Raw genomic sequence first — 13,108 nt, 5'->3', positions numbered from 1 at the left:
GAGGCTGTGAGACTAAGTGTTTTTGTTGTTTTTCGTTAATTCCCACATGTTGGACTTGGTTTTGTTTTTCAATAAAGTTTGGGAATAATGTAGTGTCCTCCTGAACACATTCTAGTTTCTCAACAGGCACTAGTCTATCAGCCACTCCTTTCAGGGCTGTCCATATGCCCACTCCCAACCATTCGATTCAGAAAAGCATTCAACACAGGTGTCACCGATCAGGGTACCCGGCCAATAAAAGAGCCCACGTGCACGTTCTCGAGGCCAGTTCTAGATACAGTAAGTATGTGTCTTTGTCCATTATTCATCTAGTATGAGGAATTAAAAGAAGGCAACATTTCGGCATGACAAGAGAGATAGAGTCTGGGACCAGTGGAGCAAGTGCAAGATGGGAGGGTTAACCTGCCTGTCAGAAACACTGTTACAGAAAGCAGAGGCACAAGTTGAACACACAAACGTAACAGAAAGGGTTGCAGCTGAACACAGGCGAAGAACTGAGGACATGCAATAAGGAAGGAAGTTGCTCCTCTCTGCTTACAAACAGGTGAGGCAGATTTATGGCAATGTTGGAGTACTGGGAAAGGGAAAAGTCTTCCAAGGGCGGTGGAAAAGGGAGTGGGCACCAATTGTGTGAATAAATGCATGAGTACATAGGTTAACTTAGGAAAACTAGTTGAAGATCACATTAAGAATGCAGGAGATGAGTTGCAGAATGTCCTGAAAGGTTGTATGACGGAACCACACATGTCATTATAATGTATGCCTGCCTTTAACAACGCAGTCATTACAACAAAAGCTTCTTAACCATGCATGTCTTTACAACACTTGCCATTACCATGCATGAGTTTATAACAAAAATGGTTACAGGGACATTATAGTTAGGATAAGATTTCACTTGTACAAAGCCAGTGAAATTCAGCAGTGATAGTTACCTGAGCTAACTATAACTTATGCCCCCCGCAATACATTGCTCATGACCTCACATATTACATCACTCATGACATGGTCAGTGACATCGCTGATGACATCTCAAATTACAGCACTGCTGACATCATACAGTGAGTGTAAGTATTTTAAGAGTATATGGGTGTTAAACATATATACCAACTTACTGCTAAAGTTAAATTAGTATACTGGGTGCACTTAACCTTAGTGATACTACTTCTAACATATATATCATGTGAGTGGCTGTCTGACTGTATTCTCATGTGTATGGGAGCGTAAGTGGTTGTATGGGTGTATAAGTGGGTGTGTGAGTAGCTGTGTGGGTGAGTGAGATGCTGTGTGAGTGACTAATGGTGAGTGATCGAGCAGCGAAGGGCACAGGCCAAAGAGCTGAGGAGCAGAGAGAGCCACAGAGGGAGGCGTTGCAGGCCCCGGGTGCTATACTGACATTACCGATGTTTCTGCCACCCGGTGTGCCTGATACCCCCCCCCCCCCCCCAGTGGAGACTACAGACATTAGGTGAGCCGCTTCAAGGGGGGGTCAGCCAGCCGCCGCCTAAATTGTCAAAAGGCAGCCAGAGTTGGGGTTTTTCTGTCAGTGCTGGTGGGGAGCAGTATGCAACGGTGTGCAGCGGTATGCCTGTGCTATTCTGCTGTGCCTGCTTCCCCTCTTTCCACAAGGAGTCCCTCGCACAGGGAGGGCACAGGGTTTAGGGTAGAGTAGCAGCCCACCCGGTGAGGAAAATGATCCCTGGCCCTGCGCTCATGTAACCCATGACCCTATTGACTCCAGATTCATGACTTATAGCAATCAATCATAACTATTTATAAACTCTGCACATTCTTAAGTGTTTACTTTAGTATAGTTGTAAGTCCTTTTGGGAGATAGCATTCTGGTGTTTACGTTCAGAGCAATTGAATACTCCTTTACAGCCTTTCCATAGCCAAACGGACTGGGGGGGGGGTAGAAACTCTAGCCTCCAGCCTGCACAGCAGCAGTGACGGCACCAACGCCGTGCCAGGAGGCGCTTTAAGCAGGGTTCCCGCAGCGCTGGTCAGAGCCCCGAGGGTGACGGGGTCCTACCATTGAACATTTTTAAACCGCACAAGGTGTTATACCCGGTCGGTCAGGCATAGTAATATGGGTAAGAAGAAAGTAGGAGAGGGTCCGAAAACACCCCAATTAACTGCCACGCCTACCTCGCTTGATAGAATGCTTCAGAGGACAGTGACGGCAATTAATAAAGAAATTAACCAAACAGAGAGAAGGTTATCCCTCACGGCTGTCACGGTTGACTCACCCAATACAGATGGGGCTATGTCTGGCCCTGTATCATGTTCATCTGCTGGACTTGGACAAGGGCAATTACCCTCCGGCAATGGTCGATTGGGACATGGCCCAGAGATGGCTCACCAAGCAATTCACCCCAACTTAAGCAGGGGAAACGACTGAGGAAAATTCCAAAGGTTAAGATTAATAAAAAAGTGACTCAAATTTCCCCTCCTAAGACCCTGGGTTTTGATCTGGCCGTCATAGTAACTGAACCACCATCGATTTCCACAGCAGTTCAGCCATATACGGATCAAATCGGTGAGAAAGAAGGACTGAATGGGAGCAGGGCATGTTGTTAGAAGGGGAATCTTTCACAAAAATGTTAATGCTTTTACGGACAGTATTATCACAGATATATACAAAGTTGGACATATTAAATAAATCCATTGATGCGGTTACGAAGATGCTGGATAGAAGAGATCAAACTCGAGCCAATTGTGATGAAGATGAGAGTAACCCTAGAGTGGTGATGTGTTTACAAGCTTATATACAATCTTGCCCCCGTTTGGATACTGCAACCCCCATCTCAAGGACTTGTAATAAGGGGGATGGTCTTGGCAATGCTCCACTAAATGCAAAAACTTGCAAGGGACCCAACGTAGTAATTAATAGTTCCAGAAGAGAGGAACCCACCATCATTTCCCCGAAAGATCAAGGAAATAAAACGACCCAAATGAGGAAAGAAGCCCCTTGTGAAGAACAGCCAGTGATTGATCTAACCCCTGCCTCTTGCCCATATTTGATTATTCTTGCCGGTATACCGAGTCTAAGGAGGGGCCAACCGGAATCTTATGAACAACTGTTTAATAAGACATTGAACTGGCTGAGCCGTTATACAAGTTGTCCATTTAGGTTAGCTAATAAGATCTTGATGGTAAGATGGGTGGGGTGGATTGGGCAAGGAAGGCCTGAAATTCCTGGAGGTTGCATTATTGTTAAGTTAAGCACACACAATCTGGCCGAAAGTCAGCTTTATGGAGACCTGAGCTGTCAAATGGACTTTTCTAATATTGTCTTATTGACGTTGGGTTATTTTCATTGGCCAGGTGTTCAATTGAGACAAGAAACTAATAGAGCGCCAAGGACATTGAGAGAGGATACTCAGTCAGAAGACAGACTGAAGGAAGTGTAGTGTAGTTCCTATATTCCCAATGGGCTCTGTGCATTGGAATAATATATCCTATAGATTTGACGTAAGACTTAAGTCAATAGGTCTCTATCGAGTATACTAAACTTAATAGTGAGTGCCAGCTAGCACAGAGGTCACTAGCAATTTTCTCGAATAAACAAGAAGGGATTAGTTTCGACAACCGCATAAACATGACAACTTTGTTTCCCAAGAATAAGAATACATCTCTCAGAGTCGTGGAAACAATAGATAAGTATTTCACTCAGTCAATCGTGCATGATTCGTTTCTACAGAGTTGCAGAGAAATAGTGAGACGGGCGTTTTCAATAAAAGGTTTATTGAACAGTCTTCTTTCTCATGCAAGAGAGGTGAACTGCTACAATCATTAGACAGAATGCAAAGAATAATGCGAACAGCGCAAACAGTAATATGAAATAATACTGTAAGAGCATTGTATGGTTTCTAAGCCATATAAAAATACATACATAAATAACATAGACTAAAATACTCAACTGGTGCTCTTAAATACGCCTTCCCCAATGTACCTAACCTAGGTCTAGTACGAGGGAAGAAGTAAGTATTGTTTACCATAGGTTTTGTTCTTGCCAAGAATTACCAAAGGTTTCTCTAGGTTCTAATCAGCTCCATACCTTAGAATGAAGGAGGTCTGGTATCACTGACTCGGGACTCGATTTTCCAAAACCCCGCAAGGGGAGCTGGAAACACTGGAGCTAGATTCTCGGCAGAGAAGGGCATCTTCCTGATCAGTGCGTCAGCTGGAGAGCCGGCTTCCTTCGGCACTTGCTGTAGCGAGCTGCGCCGAGCAAGTAGGTATTCAAACTGCTCCGAACCACCATATCTTGCTATAGGTGAAGGTATATTTATACCTTGAAGGTGTTTAGGAATGCCATAGTTGACGTAAAGTCGGGCATCGGAACGTCATGAATGAACCCCTAAGGAATAGATGTTCATTGTAAAACTAACTGAGTTCTTGGAGAAATCAATATTCAAGCAAGGGAAAGTCCCTAACGGCTTAAGCTGGTTTTCCAATACATCGTTGTGAAGTTTGGTGAACGGATGGAGGTAGCCATGCCTGTATTTGGGTAGCATGGGCTATGCCTAAATAAGGGCAACGTGAATTGTACCTATATAAGGGCATGAATCGGGAAAATACATTCGGAATCTAAAACGCCATGCAACACCCACTCCTCTTTCTTATGTACGACATTACTAAGTTCTAAACACGTTAAACATATCTAAAGATGATGTGTTAAAACCCACCCAAAACATATAAAAATGCAATGGTACTGGTTGTACACAAAAGCGCATTGGTGCTGTACGCATTTAAAGCAATGTTTCATTCAAAGCAAATAGTTAACATTCGAAAATGCTATTAGAATGAATCATGAAAATACATTTATGAAATGGCTCGTAAATACAGAAGAAAAAAGCTGAAACCATTTCATTTCATATTACATATAACTGTTGGTATGAGGACAAGATCAAATATTGTGTCTGGAAGCTTTTCAAAGAATTCTAGTTCTCTATGAATAGTTCTACTTTAAGCACATTACTTTGTGCCAAAAAATGAAAAATAAAAATTTGGAAAAATTAATAATCATAGAAAAAAGAGTTCCAAAGTTAGAACTTTGTTTGGAAAAATGTAGGTCGAATTCAGAGTCTCCCTGAACACTGTATGCCAAATCAAAAGTCATTGTTATTGTTTGGAGAAAACATCAAATCTTCTAAGTCTGTAAAGAATTTGTCTACCATTGTAGGTGAGAGTTGGATTACCTCGTTAAGAAGATCAACTGCACATAGATGTGAAGCAACGCCGTCAGCATTGGTTGCATTGGCAATGTTCGTAGTGGATGATACCTGTGTGCCTGTTTCCTCTCGTACCTCACGGTCAGCATTTTGCATCTGTGAGATCTCAATGAATGCCGTTATCAGAATTGGTAGCCGCTGGGGACCACACAGTGCATGGGCCGTTACTGGTTCAAGCAAAGTATCAACATCCATTGGCATAACTGATGGGAGTGTCAGACATGTGTCTAGGACGCATTCTTCTCCGCATAGCAGGCAGTGTAGAACAGGTAAGATGCAATCTTCCCAAATTGGTCTGAATGGTAGAAACCATGTGGTATTCAATTCTCTTAGATGAGCCAGTCCCAAAATTTGGACGATGCGCTCACAACACTTCATCGCCAGTAGAGTTGTCTCCACGGTGAACTGGGTGTCGCTTGTGGATTGGCTTGCCATATTGAAGCTCTAGGAGCAAAAATAGTATCCCTGCAGCGAGTCCCAAAATGAGAGGCAATCTGCCAAACACAGAGTGCACGAAGTTTGGAAATATTCCTAGGACTGCTTCAAATGGTGCTAACAGTCCAGAAAAAACTGTCTTAAATACATGTACAATACCACTCGTATCAGACATGTTTAAGATATGACTTAACATTTCTGAGAAATGTATAGGGCAGTTTGTAGTTAAGAGGGCATGTATCTCTGCAGAAGTCCTTGCGACTTGCAGATCATAGGTCTCTTTGGCCGAGGTCAATGGCACAGTTTTCTGCAAAAGAATGACTTTCATTCTGTTCAAAGTATCAATCTGTTTAGAAGAGATGTTCAGTGAAGGCCATAACGGCGACTCCCGGTCTGTCTTGGTTTTTGGAAACATTACTTGCATACAGCAAGTGTCCCTGGCTGACACGGTTACAAGATAGGGTAAACCTGACAACATGCCACAGCAGCTGTGATCGTTCAACATGAGGTAACTTACATTAGAAAGATGTCCAAAATTTGCATCAATCACTTCAGCTGGTGAACCTTGCAGGTGGCAGGATAAGTTGTTAGAGGAACCATCGCAGGCCCCATGTATTTTCTTTTTTTTTTTTTATTGAGTTTTCGTTTGGCAGCAGTACATAGAGTAACAAAACAATACATAGCAGAGCAAGACAAAGAAAGCCTAGCAGAGTACTACTTATCTCAACACTTGTTCCTACAGTATCAGAAAATAGGTACTAAGACTTCTCACGTTCCAGTCCATTTTGCAATTGGAGACCATCATTTGCGACCAAATGTTTTCTTAGTGATAGCAGGCCCCATGTAAATTAATACCCTGACAAAGTAGAGAACCGCTTAGTGAGTTTTCACAATTTTTACCACTAAGAAACACTTCTCTTCCCCCACTCCAACATTTGTGTGTGTATGGTAATTCCCAGGATGTCTTGATGTATTCTTTACCCAACCTTTCACATGTGCCTGCTGGTATATGTTTTAGGCAATACTGAAAATGGAAAATTGTAACAGGCAGAGTGATTGTTCCATGTATAATCCATTCAGTGGCTGGCTTTTCAGCGACTGTAAATGGCAATCTTTCCAGTTTTTCAATGCTCAGCACTGTATAGTCTGCTCCGCTCTGTGCCAGTTTGATCTGATTATCAGTGAGATTGAATTCTGAAAACAGTGACGTAGTAGTGATTAAACGCCAAGGCACATAGCCTGAACAAAGGTTTTGTAACATCCAGCCTAATAGCATGATAGAACGTAATTGCGACTGACCATGTTGCAACATGACCAAGTTTTGTTCCATGATGTCTATGGTAGAAGACACTATGCTGTCCAATGAGTATATCCTGGTTGACAGAGTCATTAACCCATTGTCAACTACAGAGAGAGTTTTCTCTAAATTTATACAATCAATTTCTCGTATTCTTTCTGTAGTCTCTGCTTGCGTAATCTTCCATGCTTCATTATAAGCAGCATAGATACCGGCATTTATAAAACGTTTATGAAGCGGTTTAGTTGGTCCTTGCAAGAAGACCCTCAGATCAATGCCATCTTTAAGTAAAGATAAGTGTTGTTTTACATCCTTTAGTGTAGATCTATAAGGGCATTCAAGGCACAGTTTCCCTACACTGTATGTTGTTACTATTCCTGGATGCTGTATCTGAACATATCTTGGATCTGGCCTAGTGAATGTGAACCCCTGTGTTTTATTCAGGAACCTATATTGACAGTTATTTGTGTCTGTGGGCCAGATTAACCATTTTTTCCAATCTGGATCTGCTCTGTTGTGAGTCAAAATACTATGTACGTCGACCTCCCCCTCTGAAGTGTTACTGCTATCAGGTGTAGGTATAGGTATGGACGGATTGTTTATGTCTTTTATCTTGGCTAACCCAAGACAAGATTTCTGTTGGACAGTGTCATTCAAAAACATAATTTGCTCTGGGATGATGCAGGCTCTAAATAAGGCTTGTAATCTCTGCATTTGCCAGTATTTTTGTGCCCCAGACAGTTTTTGTCTCCATGTTTTCTTTCCAAAAGTCGAAACCTAGTGAAGACAGCTGAGCATAAAAGGCCTCAGAATAATTTTTTTGGCTATTAGTCAGCATACTTTTCATTCCTGTCTTATTAAAATTTTTAAAGTAAAATGATTCTGGATTTGAAGTATTAAAACCTGAAAAGTATGGAAATTTTCGCAAAAATGTTTTTGAGCTACCCTTTGGTGGCGTAGGACAATGTTCCATTGGTTAGACATTAGTACATTTCTAGGGTTTGCAGATTTGTGCAAGAAATGGTGACCATAGTGATTATAACAATACATTTGTTCATAATCTGATGAACCTTCTAAATATTCATGATTTGTAAATTTTGCAGACATTTCTAAGTCTGACATCATATTATTAACAGTCTCGAAGTCCCAACCATCAGAAAAGGTACTAGATGAAACAAAGTCATTCAAGGAAATCTTGAACTGGTGTGGAATCTTCAACAGCTCTGCTGGGCCAAAAATGTCATAATCAGTTCTGTCCCAAGCTATACCCCCTGGTATAGGAACGGCTGTGATGTTCACTAATGACAAGTCTCTTTGTTCACAATGAGATGATTTGTGTGGCTTGAGTAGTAAGTTGATGTTCTTACTTGCTGTGTCCTTTTTAACATATCTTCCATTTATCAGCATTCCAAAAGTTATTACCAGAGTCAACCAAAGTAGAAAAAAAAGTACACCCAACACAATCCAAAGTTCAATCTATGGTGAAACCAGATAAGTCTTTTCCAGGTGATGAAAAAGGTCTGTTGCTTGGTCTGTGAAAGTTCTGTTAGCTGGCGTCGTTTCAGGTTTGCTGAGATCCTCAGAAAACGTATCCAAGTTAATGAAATAGCCAGAGGCAGTTCTGTCAATTGTTGGGATTGCCTCAGGATTTGATGAAATAGCTGGAACCACTTGATCACTTGTTACATTTGTATAGTCAGATGCTATTTCATTGTAGAAAGGTGTTTATGATGAACTGTTATTTGGGTTTCAAGAGGTACAAGTTCCATAGCTTTGTTGCATAGTCCTTCTTTTCGCACTGTAGATTCTTCAAAGGTGATGAGTCTCTCAGTTTGAACCTCTTGGATAGTAGCCAGATTAGGGCGTCTGCTACATTGGCGGAGTCCACTTGGCCTACTGTTTACGATCGGCCTCATGATGTGATTTGACCAGGTCGATTGACACAAACCTGTTCTCCTTTTTACCAGCAATGGGCGGCAGTAATACTGCTCTTGATCCGTGGATTGCTAGGACAGGTACTGGTTGTCTGTAAGAAGGCCCAAATTCCTTCTTGTCTGCGATCTTTTCTCTGACTAGATCCCCAAGCTTAGGAATCCAGACAGGCCATGCTGGGACGGTCGTTTTCTCTTCAGTGGTGGTTGGCTTCAGGAACACGTTACTTTGTTTCCTTCTTATTTCATTTAAGTCCTGTAAAAGAGCCAAACGGTCTTTGATATCAAAGGGTTTTTGTTCTACCACTGAAGTCTGACAATCGAGATCTGAAATTACCGTTCTGGTCCCAAAAAGGACTTCATATGGAGTGATACCCCCTAGAAAACTTCTTGGCAGATTGTTAAGACTACGTTGGACACCTATTAGATGTTTGACCCACCCGTCACCCGAGCCTAAAACCCTAGCTGTTATAGATTGTTTTATGTCCCGTTTTTTTCTCTCCACTACCAAATTTCCCTCAGGATGGAATGGACTAGAATACCACAATGCAACGCCCAATTTGGCCATGGCCTCCTTGTAAGTTCGGGAGCTAAACGCAGGACCCTGGTCAGAATGTAGCGTGCCGACTGCGTACGTGCCGATAAAGACTCGCAAATCTTTTATAACAGTTCGAGCGTCAGGCCACATCCAAATGAATCTTGTCTTAATATTTGTGGGACCGCATTTGTCCATAGGGATGTCTGAGTGTAGAAAGTCTAATGCTGTCTGACAATGGTGTCTTTACTGGGCTGGCTACACTGTAGTCAGGTATCTGGCGGCGTTCTCTGCTGCAATCTATATTGCAGTCATGGCAGTTCATTGCAAATGTGTGAATGTGAGCATTCATCTCTGGCCACCAGTACATTTCTTTTATTTCTAGTATAGTCTTAGAGATGCCCTGATGTATCAGACCCTCTCCCAAATGTGCTTTGTGTATGAAAGCTACTCTATGTTTCCTGTTTGGAAATACCCTATCCCCCACTCCAGGAATTCGAGCAAAAGGAACGAAGTTTGCATCAATTATATATGAGTATTTGAGTGGAAACTTATTAGCTAACGCTGCACCGCTGCCTTTGCTTGTGGTATTGACAGCTAGCATTATTTCGCCATCTATTTTCGTTTTTGAACGAGTGATTGCAGCTACAGAAGTCGTTTCCACAGCTGCCTTCGTGGCTTCATCAGCCAATGAATTCCCTCCAACGTGAACGCCATCATGTTTATGACTCAGCGTATGTATCACGTGAGCGTTTTGTAGTCCTTGTCTTAACTGAACTACTTGTTCCCAAAGCAATTTATGCTTGATTGTGCCACCTTTTGCATCTTTGTAACCGTTTTGAATCCAGTTTTGCAAGTATTCATTGTAAGATTGAACACAATAATACGAATCGAACACTATGAGTGAGGAGAATTTGCGATCTGTATTTTTCAAGCGCCATCTTGAATTCTTGTAGTTCAGTCAGCTGAGCTGTACAATCTCCTAGATATTGAGTTTTAGTGACCATTGGTCGGATTTTGCCATCGCACTAACGACCTTTAACGATCGCGCCGCACTATAGGCTTCTTTACCCCCCGTAGCGAGTTGAGCTGATCCGTCAGTATAAATTATACATTCATGTCCCCTGGGCCCCCCCAGCCTCATACAGCCTCCTCACAGCCCTCTACAGTCACCTAACGCACCTAACGCACACAGTGGCAGAGCTGCCCGACTACCTGTTGCCGTTGCTGCTGACCTGCCCTGGTGCTTCTGCCGTGGTGGTGTTGGTAGCCCCGTGGCAAACCCACTGCAGGGAGCAGTGACAGTGGACAGTGGGCAGAGAAACACCAGAGAAACAGAGAGGGAGTAGCTGCAGCAGCAGCAGGAGCAGCAAGCAGCAAGTCCCCAACAAAGAAAGAGCGGAACACCCTAGGGCTGCAAGACAAGCAAGGACAAGCAAGTACCAGGATCGGACTAAAGGATTATCGCTCTATCTGCATTTTACTCCCTCTCATTTTCTGTGCCGTTCAGCTCCAGGGGCACAGGGGCACAAGGAGCCACAAGGGGCCATCAAGCTACAAAAACGACAAAATTACAAACTACAAAGCCTCACAGACATAAGGGGGGAGGCAACGGAATTGAGAGGTGAGCCAGAAACTTTCTTCTCCGCCTCCCTCTCTCACTCCTGCTCCCTTCCCGCCCAACCAACATAACTGACACAACTTTTAAGACTGAGAGCTCAAATCTTCAGATGAGCACACCCACTGCAGTAGTCCCCCATATTGCCCAGTACTGAACACCTTATCCTCTGAGTTGTTGAGCAGAGCAGAGCCAGACCAAGTTTGAGGCTCAGACAGACTGGCGTCGAGGAGCCGCGCACGCAGCTCTCTCCGCACTATTAACCACACAAAGTCTCCCCCCTTCCTTCCCTTCTGCCCCTCTGCCGCGAGGGTGACGGAGACGGAGAAGTAGCACGGGAAAACCGTGGGGGGAGAGCCATGAGCTGCGCAAAGTGACGGGCGATCACGAACCTTCCACGCCGAATCACGGCCCTGTACCGAGCAGTTCCGTGGCAAGGCGGGAAGCACTGAGGGGGAGTCGCGGCAACGAGAGAAGCGTTGAGGCGCCGCCAGAACCGCCCAGGCCGTAACAGGCTGAATTAGGCTGAACCAGCGTAAGAGAGGGAGAAGTAAAATTGTCGGAACTGCAATCAGTATCACTGCTAAAAATCCCCAATCCATTGCCAACTGGAAGGAGGCGCAAAGTTGAAATACCCTTCAACACCCAGGAAGCCATCCGGGGAAAGCCAGCATAGGAAGTAAAGGACGCAAAGGACGAATCACCCGAGACCCGCCAATTTTCCTAACCTGACCCACCAACTCCACCGCACAGGGCGCCAAGCCGACAATGAGGTCTGGTAAGGTGAGGCGAGTCACAACATCCACTAGCAATACCAGAAAAGGGAAAACAAGGAACCCGAAGGTTCCAAACGAGCCATTGGAATATAACCCCCAAACCCTGACCACTCCGGCCACCCCGACCACCTCGACTGGACGGGAGAACGCATCCCGCGCGGCCACCGCCGCCAACTCAGGAACTCCAGATATCCTGCTAGTAGACTTAGTTCAAGATCCAAACGAGGTAGGAAAAGAGACTATCTGGAAGAAATCTGCGCCCCAGGGGAAAAAACTACTTCAACCCAAAATTTATTCAAAATTTTCCTTTATTAAAGACGCAGGTGCGCTACTCCACCTCAACACCCGTAACCAATTGAATCTCCCCTCCCCATTGCACCCTCAGCTACCAGAAGGGGCATCCGGTTACCTTTCGGCCTCATCGGCGACACTCGAAACAGACACCGGCATGTACACCGTATCAACTGAACTAGGGGAGAGAAGAAACAACTACTTTAAAACACCGACCAAATCAAACATAGAGTCCTTAAAAGGCGCAACGGAAACATCGACATTCACCACACCCCCCATAACTAACTTTGAAAAAACAACAGAGGGCGCCCCAGAAGAGGCCCTGCCAGGCGACGAAACTACGCGTTCATCAGCTCTACTCGCTTTACCCGCTCTACCAGCTCCCCAGTCTAACCAAGTAAACGAATTGGAATTACCAGCAGATCCATCTGGGCTGCCTTTAGAGCCTAAAATCTTAGTTCTTCATCGCCAGCATAAAAGCCCCCCCCCCGAGCTATGGGATTTCCTGTTTCTTCTCCTGCAGTGTCAGAAGTGTTTCATTTTACAGGTCACCTGACCCCCCCATCTGAAGACAAAACTAACACAACGGAAGCCAGAGAGTCAATTTCTCTACAACCATTGAAATCCTATCTCTCCAACTCTACCGGATGCAACCAAGAACCCAACAAATCCAACACACATAATTATGAACAGGAGCGTAAAGACCATAAGAAAGACACTGCCTTTACACCGTCTACAGAGAATCACTTACCCATTCGAAACAGTTCAAATTACAAACTCTCAAAGTCCACTACAGAGGAACCTCACCCCGAAGTACCCCTACTTAAGCACCTCCCTACAACGACAAACATAGAGGGCGACCAGAACGACATAATTGCAGGAAGCACCCATCTTGCTTCCCTCACAAAGGAAGAATGGGAAAATCTTGTCACCACCTATACATCTGAGGAAAAGAAGGAAGTGGCTCCACAAGGATTGGGAAGTCCCTCAA

This window comes from Lissotriton helveticus, chromosome 4_1, assembly GCF_964261635.1.
Source record: "Lissotriton helveticus chromosome 4_1, aLisHel1.1, whole genome shotgun sequence".
NCBI lineage: Eukaryota > Metazoa > Chordata > Amphibia > Caudata > Salamandridae > Lissotriton > Lissotriton helveticus.
Note: the sequence above shows the minus strand (reverse complement) of the source record.